The sequence below is a fragment of the Cajanus cajan genome, chromosome 2 (genome assembly GCF_000230855.2).
Source record: "Cajanus cajan strain Asha chromosome 2, NIPB_CcT2T_4, whole genome shotgun sequence".
Taxonomy (NCBI): Eukaryota; Viridiplantae; Streptophyta; class Magnoliopsida; order Fabales; family Fabaceae; genus Cajanus; species Cajanus cajan.
The window spans coordinates 67,166,636-67,185,582 of NC_138518.1; the positions used below are offsets into that span (position 1 = coordinate 67,166,636).

General features: G+C 29.5%; 2 long non-coding RNA genes across 36 annotated transcripts in view; both read left to right on the plus strand.

Moving 5' to 3' along the window:
* The first annotated feature begins 593 nt into the window (after positions 1–593).
* On the plus strand, positions 594–1,407 carry LOC114915602 (uncharacterized). The gene is made up of 2 exons (XR_003803697.2): positions 594–766; positions 920–1,407. It is a non-coding gene; the product is annotated as an uncharacterized LOC114915602 (long non-coding RNA).
* Positions 1,408–12,017: 10,610 nt separating this feature from the next.
* The window catches only part of LOC145954485 (uncharacterized), a 35,891-nt gene continuing 28,961 nt past the window's right edge, over positions 12,018–18,947 (plus strand). For 6 of the 35 annotated variants that reach the window (XR_014431723.1, XR_014431724.1, XR_014431704.1 and 3 more), the window contains exons 1-5: positions 12,029–13,551; positions 13,659–13,731; positions 14,065–15,605; positions 15,771–15,837; positions 16,186–16,286. This is a non-coding gene — a long non-coding RNA (uncharacterized LOC145954485). Of the gene's footprint in view, positions 13,552–13,658; positions 13,732–14,064; positions 15,606–15,770; positions 15,838–16,185; positions 16,287–18,947 lie in introns of all 35 variants that reach the window. The other 29 variants (XR_014431708.1, XR_014431713.1, XR_014431714.1 and 26 more) reach the window with 16 other exon arrangements.

Here is an 18,947-nt window from a genome sequence, read left to right on the forward strand (position 1 = left end):
AAACAATAACAATTATTTATCCTTTTTAATTATTTTTGTGACGATTTTATTTTTTTGTTAAAAATCATGACAATGTAAAAGATTATATATTGTGCTAAAGTATAAATCAAAAGTAAAATATTGTATAGGAACATAACATAATCAATTTAACAAAATAAAGTGAAACTTTCAAAATTGATAATGTGAAAACTATATTTTTAAAATTTAAAAAATAAAAAAAAATAAAAATAAAAGATTCAAATTCCAATTAAGTTTGTATTTTAATTTTGAAAAATTAGAGCATCAATAAAATATTTTGTTTATTCAAGTTAAAGAACACTTATTAATTTTAAAATTTGGATACTTAAAACTTAAATAAATAAAATATTTTAATATTCTTAAAAGAAAACACTAATAACATTTTACCAAATAATTCATATTAGAGTAAGATTGATTATAGAAATGAATATTTTAATATTTTAATTTCTATACAGGGACATGACTTGTTTATTTTAAAAAAAATAATTCACCGAGTGAATTCTGCACCGAGTGATCGTCCCTTTGCTCTCTCTCTCTCTATATATAAATGTTGTCACTCTCTTCTATCTGTATGCAACTCTCTTCTCTCACTCTTCAGTCGTTTCTCTTCTCTCACTCTTCAGTCGTTTTCCTGTCAAGATTCTCTTCTCTCAGTCTTCATTCGTTTCCAGTGTCAAGAATCTCTGTTTCGAAGAGTCTCTGTTCCTTCGATAGCATTGGCACACGCCAATCCAATGCCTCATATTTGGTTAGATGTGAAGACTCATCTTTTCCTTTTCTTCTGTTTCTGCAATTCAGACTCTTCTTTTCAAAGTCTTTGTTTCATTTCTTTCTTGTTCTTGTTTTTCTTTGTTATTTGTCAGAGTTTTTCTTTGATTCTTGTTCTTTTTGTGTGGTGCAGCAACCGGTGGACATGCATTTCTTTGATTTTTGTTACTCGTCAGAGCTTCTGGGTTGTCTTCAGTTGCGTCCTCTGTTCTCCGCATCTTCAAGAGCGGAATACCTAAAGAAATTGAAGAACACGCACAAGTGTCTGTGCGCCCCTTGTGGTCATTTTTTCCTTGCACAAAGGCTGCCAAAAGAAAGTCAAGAAAACATTGTTCAACAATTCAATGCTGCACTCCTTCTTGATTGAAATTGAAAAGCTATTGGATGTTTCGATAGTTGTAATTTTTTCTTTTCCTCAAAACTCAAGAAAATCCGTTTTTGTTGAAATTCTTGAATGTGTATTTTATTTTTATCTTTGTTCAGTTGCTTTTTACCACATTTAGAAAGTACATTCTTTCTAACTTTTGTGTAATTGGTAAATCATATTTCGATTCTTTTTCTTTATATTTTTATTATTTTGTTGTTGAAGTAGTTCCTTTTAGAGAAGTAGCTTTTATCTTCTCTTTGTGTTTTTTCCCATTATTTCTATCAGATGCAAGAATCCGAAAATCTATTTCATATGGAACAGACGCGAGAAGAAGCAGTGGCATTACAAGACACCATCGTATAAGACTGCCTAAGGTTTTGCTCATTTGTCCTTGTGTGATTTAGGGTTGTCTCTATGTTTGTCCTTATTTGTGTATGTGTGCTTTATTTGTCGCTGTGTTTTTGTGTCTGTTTGTGTCTTTATCTATCTGTGCTTGTATCTCTCTCACTCCCTCTGCGTGGGTGTTTCTATGACTTTTGCTTGTGTGTGTGGTCATGCCTCTATGTCTATATATGCCTTCGTGTTTATGCTTGTGGGTGCTATTATATAATTGAATTTTGAGAAAGGGATGTTTCACTATTATTAAATGTTAATGACCCTTAGCTGAATTAGAATGTTTGAGTCGATCCTCGATCAATTTTACTTAGATGGGACGATATAGTTGTCCCTAAATTCGACTAACAAATGAATTTTTTTAAGCATCGGAAAATGTGATGTTTTTGTCTAGTTGTTTGCTCAAGAATGCCCCAACGTGTTGAACGAAAATTGGGTGTATAAATTTAGTTACCTAATTCAGTTTGGGTGTCACTATGAGATGAATTTTGAAAAAGAGATGTTATGCTATTTTTTTTAGCCTTATTGAACTTAAATGGAATCTGTATGTTATAGATGTCTTTGATTGACCATGACCATGAAAAGTTAAAATTGTGGGGGCCACTATTGATAACATGATATCTTTTGTATTCTTGCACACAGTTTTTCTTTCTGATTATTTTTAAAGTATTGGAGTCATGCTCTATATCTACCTGTGTTTGTGTATCACAATAAAATTTTTGGATTTGATGCTCACATTAAAGTTTCTGCTAAACATTTTGTGCGTCTTCTTTTTGAATTTGTGGGAGCAGCGATGCATTGGTGGCAGTAGAGGTTGATGGTAAACATCTGTAGTTGATATATCCAAATTGAATCTTTGTAAATGTGTGCCTTTGTAAAGTAAGGTGCAACTGGGAATGTGGTGATATATTTCAAGATACCAATTAATATTTCAGCATAACTTGTTTTAATTAATCGAACTAATTTCTCATTTATTATGTGGCATCAGAGCTTGGGTTGTCCACTCGATGGTTTGGATGAAACACTATTTTTCTCGATGGGGTTGAATTTGTTGCTGATTCTTTATGGGTTCCATATTCATCATGAGGTTGAAGCTTTGGTCCTGTGAATAAGGAGGATTTCAATTTTGAACATTTCAGTAATTCACTCAGAAATTCTTTCGAAGTTGAACTCTCATTATTAGAAAGGGTGTATGTAGTCACATATTAAAGTGCCAAAAAGAATTTTGAAGACACATACTCTTGTTTAGAAGGGGTTTCTTGCTTCCTTCCAGTATCAGGTTTTGTGTTTGTTGCTGTATTATTATTCTAAATAGTAGTGAAATAGGTTACTTAAGTTGCATTCTTATTTTCATGTAAAATTCCATTATCAATTTTTCTTATGTTATATTAAAAATAAATATATAAATGATGATCCTATGTTGTTGTATATTTATTGTTTAATGTTAGGTGGTAGATGGATGCAGTTGATCTAAAGAGCAAGCACAAGCGAAAGCTTGAGATAGGGAGTTTGTTGCAACCAAGGTTTTGTTAATGCTAAAATAATGGCGTGTTTTTTCTATTTTTATTTTTGTTTGTGTTTATTATACTCTTTTTAATTTATACTAATGGATTCGAAAGCGTCTATGGACCCAGACCTGCATTATGGGAGGAGGAGCAGCCTTGATGTTGTGCTCATGTAGTGTTTGAGAGCTTGTGTTGAGTTCTTTGAAAACGATGGTGATTGTGAAGGTACAAGCTGCCTCACCATTGAGGATACGTATGATATGTATGAGGTAATCGTTCCTATCATTTTAAGCTTTTGATTGCAATAAAATTTCTATTTTTCTTTGCTTTATAACTTTTAAGGCTTCTGATATATGTGAGGTGCTTTTTTTTCCTTCTTTTTTTAAATAGTATGATATTTAACAATTTCATTAATTTTTTATAAGCAACATCATATTTATTATTTTAATGTATCATATTAGTAGATGTCACATGACTATATTTCTCAACTTTGATACAACTTTGTTATACATATTTTTTCTAAAACTATATTTTCGTGGAAATTTTTTATAAATCTACTTTGACACAATTTTGCTTCAACTTTTTCAACTTCCGTTGAAATATATATTTTTTTCTTCTACTTTTGACTTTTTATTTGAAAACTAAATATCCATAAATAAAGTTTGGCTAATTTTTCGTGCAAGTTTATTACAAACTTCTTTGATAATTATATTTTCACTGAAATTGAACATTATTTAGTTTTACCATTTTTCAACTTCTTTTAAAATAATTTCTTTATACTTTGAACCTCCATTTATATTTTTTTGTTCGGCAAAGATAATATATATATATATATATATACACATCAGGAGCACCATAAGTGCTAAAAGAAGTACAAGAAAAGAACTTGCAAACCAACACCACAAAATACATGCAAACACGAAGCCAAACTATTGGGTGTTAATCTTCCCCTACAAAAGTAAGTACACGAGTCTGAGATTAAGCCTCCCCTACAAAAACCTCCATATATTTCAATTAGTAATATAAATTAGTAAATAAAGTTATTTTGTACCTAAAAATGTAAAAAATTAATATTTATTAATTTACAATTATAAATAACTTATTGGCATAATTTATTACAACAAAACATGTATAAAAGTTTCATTATTCAAGGGAGTTTCATTTTTTTGTTTCCCTAGATTAAAAGTTTTCAGGTGCTTGATTTTGTTTTTGTTTTGTCAAACATCTGATTGCCTACTTTGAAGACCTCTACAAGGATTCCAAACTCAACCAGATGGTTGCAGTGTTATGGTTTCACAAAATTGATGAGGTTGGTATTATTTTGCCTAAATTTTTAATGGCAGGGGTTTTCATTATTTTTTTAGTAGCTTAAATCTACTTTTGATCTCAATTTACTCTTTCTTTTCATATATATATATATATAAAGTGATTTTATTGTATGTTCTATGAATTTATTATCTGAGGTATAACCATAGCTGCATACTTACATTTGATGTGAACAATGATGGACACTATAATACACATGTATTATACTATAATATTTGGAGAAAACATTTGGTTACGAAGTTTAGTAAATATGGGTTTGGAGTTGAATGTTGTGTTTTCTATTGAATTTATTTTCACTATAAGAACATTCATGTTTGGATGATCAATTTAATATGTCATAGTATTACATCAAAATCATAAACGGAGATAAAGACATTATAGCATCACGAAAAGAATTTGATGTTAAAATAAGGCTGAATTTAATGTCTTGTGATTCTAGTTTTTTTCTTTCTTTTTGTTTTAGATAATTTAATGTGCGACTGATGTAGTTCTTTCATAGATATTTTAAATGGTCAAAGTTGCAATGTCTTAATTTAATAGTCAATATTTTAATCTAAAATATAATTTATATGTCAAAAGTATGTATTTATTATAATTTTTAATTATAAAAATGAATATTTAGCTTGCACAATTAAGATTATATATATATATAATTATGATAATTTATAAAAAGAATTAAATGTTATTTAAAAATTTACTTAATATCCTTATTTTAATTTTTATTATTCATAAAATTATATTTACAAAAATAGACTTGGATATATAATTTCATCATAGTAATATATAAGATTCGTCTTAAAAAAAGATTTCTTATTGGTTTTTCTCATTCCCTTTGCTGAGTTCTCTCTTTATCTCATGTTTCTATTGAGTGACATTTGATTTTGGTTTCGGTTTCTTTCCGTTTTCTTTGCTTTCACGTCTGATATATTTTCTATCACGCTTCTATTGAGTGACATTTGATTTTGGTTTCGGTTTCTTTCTGTTTTTTTGCGCTTTCATGTCTGATAAATTTTCTATCATGCTTCTATGTGACATTTGATTTTGGTTTCGGTTTCTTTTTGTTTTTCTTTGCTTTCATGTCTGATATATTTCTTTTTGATTCGAATTGCAGTTGGCTTTGATTTATAATTGATATTTGTCTTTTTGGTTTTTTGATTGAAACGTTGAGAAAGAATCATTGTATATATTTTTGGGATTTGTAGGATTTGGGGTTTATTTTATAGGGCACATGTGATACTTATTATTAGTGCTCATTATTTACCCAAAATAGACGTAGCTGGACTTCATTAATTGTAGTAAAAAATGTCCTTAATCACAAGAATTCACAATCCGTTCCACCTTAAAACCTCCAATAAAACCCTACCCAACACATCAGGATTGCACATCTCGGTTAGTTTGTCACTGCATTTGCCGTTTCTTTATTTTATATTTTTGGATTTTCTTGTTGTTTGGATTCATACATGTGTTGTTCTTTTTATGGGTACATTAAAATTATGGGGAGGATTGTAGTTGTTCATACATCTGTCATCATTATTATTATTATTTTTACTTTATTAAATCAATGGAAGTATACAAACTGTACTCTTACTGTTGATTTATTTTATTTGAGATTTATGTATATGTTACTTAATTAAAATAATTTTGGATCAATACTCCTCTACCACTTACTATGTTAAGTTTTTCCCTTTATGTGTGAATGTCTTGATGTTACATATTAAATTCTTGAATGAACTGTGCTCAAGGAAAAGAGACCCTAGCTTTTCTCAAACACTCCTTCATTTTTAAGGTTCTTATCAATGCACCTTAATTTGTTTCCCTTTTGTTTCATTGTCTTCATTTTTTCTTTTTTTATCCATCAATACCATTTTGTCGAACAACTTGTTGGTACACATTCATCAACTTTGATACTCCTTTCAGCTAAAGCTCAAAGTTTCCTACCTAATGATTTTATTTTTCCTGTTGGATCAAGATTCATAGCCTAAGCTTTTGGCTTTGGTCTTAGTAATAGTATCTCATTACTTGTTGTGCAAACTTTGCTGCACATTTTTGTCATCGATTGCTTTTAAAGTATATGTGTTTATTGTTTGTGACTCTAATATGAGTTTGTGCTCTTTCTATGGTCCGTGTGTATCTCTATGTGTGCATGTGTGCCCTGTGTATTTGTCTGTCTTAGTCTTAGTCTTTGTATTTATAATGTGTGTGCGTCTCTATCTCTATGTTTTTGTGTCTCTATATGTGTGTGCATATCGAACTATTAAAAGAGATACATGTATATTTATAACATATAAATTAAGTACTAAGGGAAAACAATCCATCTCTTAATTTTCAAAACCAAATAAAAAAAATATTTTTTTTTAATCAAAGAGAAAAGATTAAAATTAAAATTAATTTTAATAAATAGACATTAATAAAATTTAGCTTAGATACACTTGTAGTTCCATTGCTACTTAATTTTATTTTTTTGGTAAAAAAGGTTTATTATTTTTATTTTAGTCTTTACAAATTATTATTTTTAAGATGACTCTTGTAAAAAAAAATCTTTATTTCTGTCATTGCTATTTGATTTTAGACTTTTTAATATACTATTTTCTTCTAATACAGTGAAAGGTACAACTTATGCATTCTGATAATGGTGATGAAAAAAATATATTTTACTGGCCGGTTTGTTCAACTTTGGGTTTGCATTTGTTGGTCAAAATAATAGGACTGATTTTTTTTTTATGAGAAAATATAGGATATATAAACCCTAAAATAATGTTCATGTCCAAGTCCCTAAATTAGAAAAAATGTGGATGTCATTATTTGTTGAAAAGTTTGATTGACATATGATGGACAAGGAGTATAAACCTTTTAAGGTTGCTCTTATTCTGATGTCAAAAATATGTGGTTGCTTTTATGATATAAATATTTTTTCATTATGAGAAAGTGTAAAGCATATGAACCCAAAAATGATGTCTTTTTCCCTAAATTCAACAAAAGGTGGTTGCTCTTATATTATAAGTAGTTTGATTGACATATGATGAATATGATAGTATAAATCTTTTAAGGTTATTCTCGGTCCTGATGTCAAAAGATTTTGATTGCTTTATTCATAAGAATTTTTTGATGATCACGAAAAATGTATGCTATATGAGTCCTAAAATGTTTTCCTTGTTCTTCAATTAAAAAAAACTTAGTTGTCCTTATTTGTTGAGTAGTTGGATCGATATATGGTGAACATGGGATATAAACCTTTTAAGGTTATCCCTAAAAAAAAGTGATTGCTTTTATGATATGAAAATTTTATTCATCATGAGAAAATGTTCCTGTCCCAAAATTTGAAAAAACTTAGTCATATTTGACGAGTAGTTTCATTGGCATATGGTAAATATTGGAGTATAAACTTTTTAAGGTTGTATCAAAATGTCTTTTTTACCTGAATCATGAAATATGGTTACAGGTTAAAGGAATCATTGTATTGTTACTTAATTGGGGGAATCGATGCAGTCATTACATTGACATCTTCACATGTTAAATTTTTTACGTTATACACAGTGAAAGGTATAAATTATGCATTCTGATAATGGTGATGAAAAAATATATTTTCTTAGCTGGTTTTTGCAACTAAAGGTTTGCATTTTGGTAAAAGAAAAATGGGATTGACATTTTTTTTTAATTATGAGAAAATATAGGATGTATGATCCCAAAAATAATGTTCATGTCCAAGTTTCTAAATTAGAAAAAATGTGAACGTCATTATTTGTTGGAAAGTTTGATTGACATATGATGGACAAGGTGTATAAACCTTTTAAGGTTGCCCTGATTCTGATGTCAAAAACATGTGGATGCTTCTATGATATAAATATCTTTTCATTTTGAGAAAGTGTAAAGCATATAAACCATACAATGATGTCTTTGTTGCTAAATTTGATAAAGATGGTTGCTATTATTTTATGAGTAATTTGATTGACATATGATGAATATGAAAGTATAAACCTTCTAAGGTTGTTCTTGATTCTGATGTCAAAAGATTTTGATTGTTCTATTGATAAGAATATTTTATTGATCATGAGAAAATGTATGTTATCTGAGTCCTTAAATGTTGTCCTTGTCCTTCAATTTGAAAAAAATTAGTTGTCCTAAATCCTTACATGTTTAGTTGTTGGAATGATATATGATGAACATGGGATATAAACCTTTTTAAGGTTATCCCTCGAAAAAATGTCCCGGTTCCAAAATTCGAAAAAACTTAGTTACTCATATTTGACAAGTAGCTTGATTGGCATATGATGAATATTGGAGTATAAAGGGTTGTATCAAAATTCCTATTTCCCTTGATTCATGAAACATGCTTACACGTTAAAGGAATCATTCTATTGTTATCTAATTGGGAGGACCGGTGCAGTAATGGTAATGACAAAATATATTTTCTTGGTTTGTGCAACTTAAGATTTGCATTTTGGTAAAAAAAAAAAAAAGATTGATATGTTTTTTTATTTGTGAGAAAATATAGGATATAGGGTCCCAAAAATAATGTTCTTGTCCAAATCCCTAAATTAGAAGAAATGCGAATGCTGTGGAAAAATTTGATTGACATATGATGGACAAGATGTATAAACCTTTTAAGGTTGCCTTGATTCTGATGTCAAAAATATGTGGATGCTTCTATGATATAAATATCTTTTCATTTTAAGAGAGTGTAAAGCATATGAACCATAAAATAATGTCTTTGTTGCTGAATTTGATAAAGATGGTTGCTATTATTTTATGAATAATTTGATTGACATATGATGAATATGAAATTATAAACCTTCTAAGGTTATTCTTGATTCTGATGTCAAAAGATTTTGATTGTTCTATTGATAAGAATATTTTATTGATCATGAGAAAATATGTTATATGAGTCCTAAAATGTTGTCCTTGTCCTTCAATTTGAAAAAAATTTGTTCTCCTTACATGTTGAGTTGTTGGAACGATATATGATGAACATGGGATATGAACCTTTTAAGGTTATCCCTCGAAAAAATGTCCCTGTTCCAAAATTCGAAAAAGTTTGGTTACTCATATTTGACAAGTAGCTTGATTGGCATATGATGAATATTGGAGTATAAACCTTTTAAGGTTGTATCAAAATTCCTATTTCCCTTGATTCATGAAACACGGTTACACGGTAAAGGAATCATTGCATTGTTATCTAATTTAGGGGACCGGTGCAGTAGTGGTGATGACAAAATATATTTTCTTGGCTGGTTTGTGCAATTGAAGGGTTGCATTTTGGTGAAAAAAAAATGAGACTCATGTTTTTTTATTTGTTAGAAAATATAGGATATATGGTCCCAAAAATAATGTTCATGTCCAAGTCCCTAAGTTAGAAGAAATGCGTATGCCATTATTTGTGGAAAAATTTGATTGACATATGATGGACATGGTGTATAAACCTTTTAAGGTTGCCCTCATTCTGATGTCAAAAATATGTGGATGCTTCTATGATATAAATATCTTTTCATTTTGAGAGAGTGTAAAGCATATGAACCATAAAATGATGTCTTTGTTGCTGAATTCGATAAAAGATGGTTGCTCTTATTTTATGAGTAATTTGATTGACATATGATGAATATGAAAGTATAAACCTTCTAAGGTTGTTCTTGATTCTGATGTCAAAAGATTTTGATTGTTCTATTGATAAGAATATTTTATTGATCATGAGAAATTATATGTTATATGAGTCCTAAAATGTTGTCATTGTCCTTCAATTTGAAAAAAAATTGTTGTCCTTACATGTTATGTTGTTGGAACGATATATGATGAACATGGGATATGAACCTTTTAAGGTTATCCCTCGAAAAAATGATCCTGTTCCAAAATTCGAAAAAGTCTGGTTACTCATAGTTGACAAGTAGCTTGATTGGCATATGATGAATATTAGAGTATAAACCTTTTAAGGCTGTATCAAAATTCCTATTTCTCTTGATTCATGAAACATGGTTACACGGTAAAGGAATCATTGCATTGTTATCTAAATTGGAGGACCGGTGTAGTAGTGGTGATGACAAAATATATTTCCTTGGCTGGTTTGTGCAATTGAAAGTTTGCATTTTGGTAAAAAAAAAATGAGACTGATATGATTTTTTTATTTGTGAGAAAATATAGGATATATGGTCCCAAAAATAATGTTCATGTCCAAGTCCCTAAATTAGAAGAAATGCGAATGCCATTATTTGTTGGAAAATTTGATTGACATATGATGGACAAGGTGTATAAACTTTTTAAGGTTGCCCTCATTCTGATGTCAAAAATTTGTGGATGCTTCTATGATATAAATATTTTTTCATTTTGAGAGAGTGTAAAGCATATGAACCATAAAATGATGTCTTTGTTGCTGAATTCGATAAAAGATGGTTGCTCTTATTTGATGAGTAATTTGATTGACATATGATGAATATGAAAGTATAAACCTTCTAAGGTTGTTCTTGATTCTGATGTCAGAAGATTTTGATTGTTTTATTGATAAGAATATTTTATTGATCAAAATAAAATATATGTTATATGAGTCCTAAAATGTTGTCCTTGTCCTTCAATTTGGAAAAAATTAGTTGTCCTTACATGTTGAGTTGTTTGAACGATATATGATGAACATGAGATATGAACCTTTTAAGGTTATCATTCTAAAAAATGTTCCTGTTCCAAAATTCGATGGTTTCTCATATTTGACAAGTAGCTTGATTGGCATATGATGAATATTGGAGTATAAACCTTTTAAGGTTGTACCAAAATTCCTATTTCCCTTGATTCATGGAACATGGTTACACGTTAAAGGAATCATTGCATTGTTATCTAATTTGGAGGACCGGTGCAGTAATGGTGATGACAAAATATATTTTCTTGGCTGGTTTGTGCAACTCAAGGTTTGCATTTTGGTAAAAAAAAAAGTGAGACTGATATGTTTTTTTTATTTGTGAGAAAATATAGGATATATGGTCCAAAAAATAATGTTCATGTCCAAGTCCCTAAATTAGAAGAAATGCGAATGCCATTATTTGTGGGAAAATTTGATTGACATATGATGGACAAGGTGTATAAACCTTTTAAGGTTGCCTTGATTCTGATGTCAAAAATATGTGGATGCTTCTATGATATAAATATCTTTTCATTTTGAGAGAGTATAAAGCATATTAACAATAAAATGATGTCTTTGTTGCTGAATTCGATAAAAGATGGTTCCTCTTATTTTATGAGTAATTTGATTCACATATGATGAATATGAAATTATAAACCTTCTAAGGTTGTTCTTGATTCTAATGTCAAAAGATTTTGATTGTTTTATTGAAAAGAATATTTTATTGATCATGAGAAAATATATGTTATATGAGTCCTAAAATGTTGTCCTTGTCCTTCAATTTGAAAAAAATTAGTTGTCCTTACATGTTGAGTTGTTGGAACAATATATGATGAACATGGGATATGAACCTTTTAAGGTTATCCCTTGAAAAAATGTCCCTGTTCCAAAATTCGAAAAAGTTTGGTTACTCATATTTGACAAGTAGCTTGATTGGCATATGATGAATATTGGAGTATAAACCTTTTAAGGTTGTATCAAAATTCCTATTTCCCTTGATTCATGAAACATGGTTATACGGTAAAGGAATCATTGTATTGTTATCTAATTTGGAGGACCGGTGCAGTAGTGGTCAAGGTAAATGAATCATAAAGTCAAGGTTTGCATTTTGGTATAAAAAAAATGAGACTGATATGTTTTTCTTTGAATTCAAAATTTTTGTTTCCATTATTTGATGAGTATTTTGATCGACTTATGATAAACATAGGAGTATAAAACCTTTTAAGGATGTTCCTAACCCTGATGTCGAAGAAAGTGGTTGCATATTTATGCCTTGCATTGGTGTTTGTGTGTGTGCTGTGTCCTCGTCTCAATTTTATGTGTGCTTGGTGCTTATGTTTGTCCTTTTTCTGTGTGTTTGTATCTCTCACTCTGTCTATATGGGTGTGTTTATGAATTTGTTGGTGTGTGCTCGTGTGTGGTCGTGCCTTTGTCTATATGTGCATTTGGGTTTATGTTTGTGTGCACTTTGCCTCTATTTGGGTCTGTGTGTGCTCAGTGTCTATGTTTGCCTTAGTGTTTGGTGTCTTTGTATACATCTATGTGTGTTTCTCTGTCTTTGTGTTTGTGTTCTTTGCCTTTGTGTTTATGTTTGTGTGTGTGCTTTGTGTCTATGTATGTGTTCTATAGGTGTATCACTATCTTTGTCTGTGTCTATGTTTATATGTGTGTACTTCTCCCCAATTAATAAGGTTGTTTGATACTGCTTAACTATGTTCCTTTTTTACTATATTTGTTATTACTTTTCTCTTTGATTTTTGGTTAAGTAGATAATCTAATTAAAGTGTTTGTTTTGAAACTTTATTACTGTTTTGACTCTGAATTTTGACCATTTCAATAATTCACTCATAAATGCTTTCAAACATGACCTCACACTATTAGAAAGGGTGCAACATCTATATGCACAGATCAAAGTGCCAAAAAGGATTTGGGAAGACATATGATCAGGTATGGTCCTCTATTTTAGTATTTTTGAGAAGAAGTCTTTTGTACTTATTTTGTTGATATGCCATGTATGATAATTTTTTTGATTTTTGGGACTGAGTTCTTGGGCATTACGTTGGAAATATTTTTTTTTCTTCAGATTTAGTTCATAATATTTCCTGTGCAATACCTCAAATAAATAGTTGAAGAAGGTTGATAAACTAATCAATTAAATACTATTTAACTGTTTTATGACATTGTTCAAAAGTCACTCTTCTTCCAATTTAATTGTTGATGAAGCAACTGCATATTCCTTCTTTACCAAGTAAGTCTTCACTATCTTGTCCAATGGGTCATCTAATGGTGGAAGTGTGACAACTACTGGATATGGATATTACGGTTCCTCACGCAGGTAATATTGTACCAATGGAAGGTAGAAACTAAAGTGATGTTATGAACTGCATTTGCTTCTTTGCTTTTCATATCAATTTCTTGTATGATTTATTTCTAATTCTTGTTTCACTTTTTTTAATTATTGTTTATCTTTGTTTTGCACTAGGTTTTTCTTTTTGTTTCAATGTTCTTTTAGTGTGGTGCAGCAACGGATGGAAATGGATATTACAATTCCACACTTGGTGACATTGTGCCGATGGAAGGTAGAAATTAAAGTGATGTTATGAACTGTTTTTGCTTCTCTACTTTTCAAATCAATTTCTTTGTTTCATTTCTTTCTAATTCTTGTTTGTCTTTGTTACTTGCTAAGGTTTTTCTATTTATTCCTCACTTTGGTTACCTCGTGCCAGTGGAAGGTAGAAATTAGAGTGATGTCGTTAATGGTAATGTAATAATTAAGTGTGTGTGGTGTGGTAGAATGAAACAAATATCTTTATTTGAGTTGATTTTTCTTTTTTTTAATTTTAACAAATGTGAATTGTGTCTTGCAATTGTGTTTGCGATGAGAGATATTTACTTATTTCTAAATGCAAAAGAATATGGAAGCAATGTCGTAATATGTTATGATAGCTCTTTAAACTCTCTTTGTAGTCTTGTAATTAAAAAAATTAATTTACAAGATGATAACTAAATGTATTTTCTTCATTTTTTTTACAAGATATGTGGAACATAAATGTATTTACATTGTTTTTTATTATCATTGATCTATTATACAGGCAGAGGCAAAAGCCATATGAAGACTTGGAAAACTATCTTGAAGCAATTGATAAGTTGAGAAGCAACATTCAGTTTTTTTGGCAATAAGAAGGTTTTTAAGAGTAGTGATGGTAAATAATTTGCTAGCTAAGGCTATTTCGAAGCTAGAAGATGAGTTTAACCGGTTATTATCATCTTACAGGTATTTATTTTTATACTTCATGTTGTTCATCTTTTGGCATGCTTTATGAAAAGTTCATCAGCCTGCGTAAACCAAGTAACCGTTGATGGTAAATCTCCAGAAAATGATATATTTTATAATGCTAAACCAAATCTGCTTCCTATGTATTAGTTTGAATGTGTGATTCCTTTTTCTCTTGCATTGTGAAAATTTTCTTTGTTACTATGACATTTTCTTTTAGAATGTGTGATTACAGCAAACATGTTTATATACAGCAAATGGTTGAAGGGTCAGCAAAAACAGCTATTCAAAATATACAGGTAATCTTTGTTATCCATTTAAGAGGTCCAGAGAGTCTAGACAGGTATGATTTCGTTCTTGTCTTATCCATTTAGTCCAACATCCTTTATTCAATACGTCTTTTTATTATATATTTACAGTTATATATTTACAGCTATTAGAAAAACAAATTATAAATGAGATATGTGTATATTTATAAATAACAAATCTAATACAATTACAGTACTTAATTAAAAGAGAAAGGATTGCATTACTCTTAACTAAAAGAGAAACTAATTATAAATGAGATATACATATAGTTTTAATGAATTATAAATCAAACACAATTAGACTAGTTAATTAAAAGAGAATCATTTGCATTATTCTTGACTTAAAAGAGAAACCAAATTATAAATGAGATATCAATATATTTATAAATTATAAATCAAATACAATTACACTAGTTAGTTAAAAGAAGAAGGGTTGCATTGTTGTTTACAAATTAGACAATTGAAACATGGAATATTAAAATTTGAATTATAATTAAATCATAGAATTCTAAATTCATTTTTATTGTTTATTTATGCTAAAATTTCAAACATGGAATTCTTGGACATGATATTTTCTATTATGGTATGTTAACTTAGAGAATTAGGTGGTTAATCAACTTGGTATCTGGTTCTAAATAACCACTTCTTAAGTGTCTTTATTTTTTATATTGAATATTTTGCCAAAATTGAATTATTTCCTCATTATTTTAGCACTTTATTTTGTTGATTTTTCTTCCCTTTTTAATTTTTCGTTTTCTGTTGAGAATATTTAGTAATTTTGAGTAGCCATCTTATTGATGTTTTTGCATCATTTGATCATGGCCTTTGCTTCCTCTCTATGCAAGGCATGTTATTGTCATTTCTCTCCCCTTATAACATTTTTAGATTAGTGTTCGGATTCCTCTCTATGCATGGTATGTTATTGACATTCCTCTTTATGTAAGGTATATAAATAATGATTCTATGTTGTTACATATATATTGTTTAATGCTTGATAATAGGTCTATGCAACTGATCAAAAGAGCATGTACAAGCGAAAGCGAGACAGTGGGTTAGTTAAATTTTATTTACATTTGTTATGATCTTTTAATCTCCAAATAGTTTCATGGATAAAGATTTTCATTGTATTATAAAGTTGTTAATGTTTTTCAATTTATACTAATGGATCTCAAAGCCTTGGTATACCAAGACCTGCATTGATGGTGTGCTTTTGCAGTGCTAGATAGCTTCTATTGAAGACTTTGAAGAGAATTGTGAGTGCCACTGTCGATGATATCTACAAGGTAATCCTTCCTTTCAATTTAAGTTTTCAATTGATATAAAATTTCGGTGTTCATTTCTTTATAACTTTTAAAGCGTGGGTGAATGTACAAGATGAATTTTGAAACAAAATTATTATGCTATTTTCGAAGCTTAATGACCTTAAACGAGTTCTTTCCATCATAACTTTTAAGGTTTCGGTGAAAGTGTGACATGAATTTTGAAAAATAAATGTTATGCTTCGAAGCTTAATGACCCTAAATAAATGTTTGACGAGTAGTTTTATTGGCATATGATGAATATTGGAGTATAAAATTTTTAAGGTTGTATCAATATGTCTTTTTCACTTAAATCATGAAATATGGTTACAGGTTAAAGAAATCATTGTATTGTTACTTAATTGGGAGGATCGATGCAATCACTACATTGACATCTTCACATGTTAAATTTTCTACGTTAAACACAATGAAAGGTATAAATTATGCATTCTGATAATGGTGATGAAAAAATATATTTTCTTAGCTGGTTTGTGCAACTCAAGGTTTGCATTTTGGTAAAAGAAAAATGGGATTGACATTTTTTTTTTAATTATGGGAAAATATAGGATACATGATCCCAAAAATAATGTTCATGTCCAAGTTTCTAAATTAGAAACAATGTGAACGTCAGTATTTGTTGGAAATTTTGATTGACATATGATGGACAAGGTGTATAAACCTTTTAAGGTTGCCTTGATTCTGATGTCAAAAATATGTGGATGCTTCTATGATATAAATATCTTTTCATTTTGAGATAGTGTAAAGCATATGAACCATAAAATGATGTCTTTGTTGCTGAATTCGATAAAAGATGGTTGCTCTTATTTTATGAGTAATTTGATTGACATATGATGAATGCGAAAGTATAAACCTTCTATGGTTGTTCTTTATTCTGATGTCAAAGGATTTTGATTGTTTTATTCATGAGAATATTTTATTGATCAAGAGAAAATATATGTTATATGAATCCTAAAATGTTGTCCTTGTCCTTGAATTTGAAAAAAATTAGTTGTCCTTACATGTTGAGTTGTTGGAACGATATATGATGAAGATGGTATATAAACCTTTTAAGGTTATCCCTTGAAAAAATGTCCCTGTTCCAAAATTCGAAAAAGTTTGGTTACTCATATTTGACAAGTAGCTTGATTGGCATATGATGAATATTGGAGTATAAACCTTTTAAGGTTGTATCAAAATTCCTATTTCCCTTGATTCATGAAACATGGTTATACGGTAAAGGAATCATTGTATTGTTATCTAATTTGGAGGACCGGTGCAGTAGTGGTGATGACAAAATATATTTTCTTGGCTGGTTTGTGCAACTCAAGGTTTGCACATTGGTAAAAAAAAAATGAAAGTGATATGTTTCTTTTATTTGTGAGAAAATATAGGATATATGGTCTCAAAAATAATGTTCATGTCCATGTCCCTAAATTAGAAGAAATGCGAATGCCATTATTTGTGGGAAAATTTGATTGACATATGATGGACAAGGTGTATAAACCTTTTAAGGTTGCCCTCATTCTGATGTAAAAAATATGTGGATGCTTCTATGATATAAATATCTTTTCATTTTGAGAGTGTAAAGCATATGAACTATAAAATGATGTCTTTGTTGCTGAATTCGATAAAAGATGGTTGCTCTTATTTGATGAGTAATTTGATTGACATATGATGAATATGAAAGTATAAACCTTCTAAGGTTGTTCCTGATTCTGATGTCAAAAGATTTTGATTGTTTTATTGATAAGAATATTTTATTGATGAAGAGAAAATACATGTTATATGAGTCCTAAAATGTTGTCCTTGTCCTTCAATTTGAAAAAAATTAGTTGTCCTTACATGTTGAGTTGTTGGAACGATATATGATGAACATGGGATATGAACCTTTTAAGGTTATCACTCTAAAAAATGTCCCTATTCCAAAATTCGAAAAAAGTTTGGTTACTCATATTTGACAAGTAGCTTGATTGGCATATGATGAATACTGGAGTATAAACCTTTTAAGGTTGTACCAAAATTCCTATTTCCCTTGATTCATGAAACATAGTTACACGGTAAAGGAATCATTGTATTGTTATCTAATTTGGAGGACCGGTGCAGTAGTGGTGATGATAAAATATATTTTCTTGGCTGGTTTGTGCAACTCAAGGTTTGCATTTTGGTAAAAAAAAAATGAGACTGATATGTTTTTTTTATTTGTGAGAAAATATAGGATATATGGTCCCAAAAATAATGTTCATGTCCAAGTCCCTAAATTAGAAAAAATGCGAATGCCATTATTTGTGGGAAAATTTGATTGACATATGATGGACAAGGTGTATAAACCTTTTAAGGTTGCCCTCATTCTGATGTCAAAAATAAGTGGATGCTTCTATGATATAAATATCTTTTCATTTTGAGAGAGTGTAAAGCATATGAACCATAAAATAATGTCTTTGTTGCTGAATTCGATAAAAGATGGTTGCTCTTATTTTATGAGTAATTTGATTGACATATGATGAATATGAAAGTATAAACCTTCTAAGGTTGTTCTTGATTCTGATGTCAAAAGATTTTGATTGTTTTATTGATAAGAATATTTTATTGATCACGAGAAAATATATGTTATATGAGTCCTAAAGTGTTGTCCTTGTCCTTCAATTTGAAAAAAATTAGTTGTCTTTACATGTTGAGTTGTTGGAACGATATATGATGAACAAGGGATATAAACCTTTTAAGGTTATCCCTCGAAAAAAATGTCCCTGTTCCAAAATCCGAAAAAGTTTGGTTACTCATATTTGACAAGTAGCTTGATTGGCATATGATGAATATTGGAGTATAAACCTTTTAAGGTTGTATCAAATTTTTATTTCCCTTGATTCATGAAACATGGTTAACGTTAAAGGAATCATTGTATTGTTATCTAATTTGGAGGACCGGTGCAGTAATGGTGACAACAAAATATATTTTCTTGGCTGGTTTGTGCAACTCAAGGTTTGCATTTTGGTAAAAAAAAAATGAGACTGATATGTTTTTTTTATTTGTGAGAAAACATAGGTTATATGGTCCCAAAAATAATGTTCATGTCCAAGTCCCTAAATTAGAAGAAATGC